This window comes from Acipenser ruthenus, chromosome 18 (assembly GCF_902713425.1).
Source record: "Acipenser ruthenus chromosome 18, fAciRut3.2 maternal haplotype, whole genome shotgun sequence".
Taxonomy (NCBI): domain Eukaryota; kingdom Metazoa; phylum Chordata; class Actinopteri; order Acipenseriformes; family Acipenseridae; genus Acipenser; species Acipenser ruthenus.
The window spans coordinates 18520236-18523712 of record NC_081206.1 but is presented as its reverse complement, the minus strand read 5'-3'; the positions used below and the strand labels follow the sequence as shown (position 1 = coordinate 18523712).

General features: G+C 38.3%; 1 long non-coding RNA gene across 1 annotated transcript; it reads right to left on the bottom strand.

Moving 5' to 3' along the window:
• Positions 1 to 1043: 1043 nt before the first annotated feature.
• On the bottom strand, positions 1044 to 3135 carry LOC131698534 (uncharacterized). The gene is made up of 2 exons (XR_009307618.1): positions 2943 to 3135; positions 1044 to 1314 (listed from the first exon to the last, which is right to left on the bottom strand). It is a non-coding gene; the product is annotated as an uncharacterized LOC131698534 (long non-coding RNA).
• Between the last annotated feature and the right edge of the window lie 342 nt (positions 3136 to 3477).

Below are 3477 nucleotides of genomic sequence, written 5' to 3'. Positions count from 1 at the left end.
CATCGTATTTAAGCTCAAACCCTTTATTACCATGTCATGTCAAGATTAGCACGCACAGATAGATTTGACTGCACATGTTCACATGATCTCTCTCTGGGTTCATCTTAGTTTACCCCATGCTTTTCACTAAATCCCCATTAAAAAACAAACAAAGAACCACAAGCTTGTTCCATCTGAGTAAATACTAGACATATAGGAATAAATAAACTGCCCTTTTAAAACTCCAGACAATAGCCCTTACACTGGAGTTATTGGCTTAGGAGTCTGATTAATAGAGTGTGACTGAGATTGGCAGCCAGCCATGGCACCAGTTCAAGATACAGTATTAAGAAAGAAAGAACAGGGTTCATATGAAGGAACAGGGTCCTAATGAACTCTTAATGTCTTTAACTAACATGACCTGTACGTATGCGTCACTGTTGGTCAAAACTAACCAAAAACTTGGGTTGTGGAAAACAACTGAAACTCATTACAGACATAAAGAAGCTCAAATTGGAGTCATACTGATCTCTTATAGTAAATATTCTTTGTATTCTTATTCTTTGTATTCTTATAGTAAATATTCTTTGTATTCTTATTCTTATTGTAAATATTCTTTGTAGTCTTTTTTCTTGCAAACGGTATGTGAGAGTACATGGATGGGTGCATGAATAAATGTCCCTCCATGTCTGTGGTTATCATTGCTTTCAAACCATAGTCCTAGTACATACTGTCTTGCTTTGTTTTTGGAAACCACCGCCACATATGGAAGCAAGTGACTTGAACTGACCTGCAGATAATGGTGATGATTAACTTCATGAACTGTTGCATGCAGGCAAATCACTTTGACAATTGTATTCATGTCACACAGTAAGTAACACGTGTCACTGGTTAACGACAAGCAACCACTAATGGTAAGTCTAAAACTATTTCTATATTCGTAGCCGACCACGCCACCTTGTTTTTATTTTGGAGGACAAGGTCCTCCTAGCACTAACCAGATATTTCCTTCCCTTAGCAGGTTCTTTAGATTCCCAGGATCCACCACAACACAAACACAGGGGTAAGTATAATCAAAGTTACAAGTTTTATTAAATTAATGGGGCAAAAATAATAGAGATTATTCAACGAGCAAATACACACTAAAAGTTTATATAAAATACTATCTAAAACAACATCCTTTGCAAAAGTCTCTGCTTAACTGGTGAAACTGAGATTGTAGTGTCATACACATAGATATGTCTATTAATGCTTCTGGTAGGGTTGTCGTCCGAGGGCAGAATCATGGAGTGACGTCAACGAGGATGAAGGCCTTCTCTAGCGTCCGAACCAAAGCTGGAGTGGGAGGTCCCAGGAAACATGGGAGGGGGCAAAACAGTAAAGACCTTCAGGGTCCCGCACCTTCAAAAAATTTAAAATATCACTTCCCTTATGTAGATGGCCACAGTCAGGAGATCCCAGCTGTCGCTAATCAATCACCTTGCAACTTGTTCCAAGCAGACACCGGGTCAAATGGATATGATCAGTAAGTAGTTCAACAAGGCTAGTCAAACTACTTCTTGTCTGAACAACCACTTCTCTCTCTCCTTAAGTATCCAGCCAGTTCCACGCTGCAACTCAAGGCTAGCAGACAATTCCCCAGACTGGAATGATACAATCCACCCACCACCATAACTCTAGTTATTATTGTCAAAGACCCAAACAAGCGATCCAGTTCCTGCTAAACCAAGGAATTTGGTAACATGGATAAAAAAAATAAAAAGAGTCCCGAAATAAAATACGATACAGTTTTCACTGTCCCGTTTCAATTCATTCCTTATTTCTAAATTGCAGGGCACAACCATCGACCAGCAGTAAACAATAATACCTCACTGTCTGTAAAATCCCATTTCCTGGATTCGCCATGCAGCTACTCCTGCTGATGTTGTTGTTGTTGTTATCGACACACTCTATACACAGTCACTCCGATTGCCTGCTCCTGTGTCCACTCTCTTTCTTCCCTCTATCCGCTCTGCTTTCGTTCCCCTTTCATTCCCGTTTCGTTCTCCTTTCATTCTCCTTTTCGTTCTCCTAATCCCCACCTTTTATTCTATAGTCCTGCTGCAGTATCCAATGAACAACTTCTCACCAATTGTAAAAGCGGGGTCATAATTGGAAGTTCACAAGTGGATAAATTAACTACGCACAGCCGTCCAATATTAAAAAAAAACTAGCAGTGATTGAATAAAGCTATCTCTATATACGTGCAAAAAATAAAAACACAGTGCAATAAAAAAACAAATAACTCCAATAACACATAACACAATATAAAGTGCAACAGATCAAAACAATAATAAGTGCAAAAAAATAAATAAATACAATTCATCACTTGTGACATTCACTTTAGGTGTTAATCAAAAAGAAATGTTGGTTTAAAGAAATCAATTAACTTTTAGACCTTAAAGGAAACAATTATATGACAGGTAGCAGTCATGGGGTTGTTAAACTTGTCTCCTCTAATTTTTATAAATGAACTTGTCTGCACCAGACAGTCTGCTTCATGCTGATTCTCAGCTATGGCACAATGGACAATTTACCTTGGGGTGGTACTACAGAATATATATACGGATTTTATTTCATGTGTACATAACACTCATGGATGGTTGTTTTTGTTCACAAAAAAATACATTTGTAATTGTCTTTTTTTTTGTTCTACTGTACAGTAAGCAATTTTTTTTCAGCCCCAAAACTTGTTGTTTTTGCGACCTTGTGTAACACAATTTTTTTTGAATACCTAATGTCAGTAAACTAAATGTTTACTGCCTTATTAACTACATTGGACGAAGGAACCGTTTATAAAAAAATGCAAGTGTATTCTTACACTACTACTTATAAACTATAAAACTGAGAATTAAAGATTCTTTTAGCTAGGATTGTGCAACATCATGGGTGTTTTAATTCAAGGCTTGTTCAACAAGACATACCTGTTATGCCTGTTCTTCAGCCTCAAGTGATTTCAGATCTGAAGTGCTGTCAAAGGAACTATAGAGGCTATGTTGTTATTGGGTTTTTGATTTGGTGTTCTCTGCTCCACTGAACACAGATGTGTTTGGCTCCCATTTGAGTACTTTAATTGTCTCATGATGTTACAGCAACCTTAACCCCACTGGTTGGATCAGTCAGCTGAAAAGCACAAAGACAGAACATAGTGCAGTGTGAAGGCAGGGGGGCTCAGTGTCTTAGCCAGGGGTTATGAACTCATACCTCCAGGCCATCGAGTCAGGTCCATACATGACAGCTTGTCAGTTAAGAAGGGATTCAATAAATCTTCCTTGAGGGAGAAACACCAGCAACATTCTAGGACACTCTTGGAAATTAGTTGCTACAAAGAGTTTATCCTGGCGTAAAACCCCTGGGGAGCTCCATTATTCCCTGCATGCAGAATTCAGAATTGCTTGTGTTGCACAGAATTTAATCAACAGGTCATCATTTTATATACAGCACAAGATTCCTATGGTG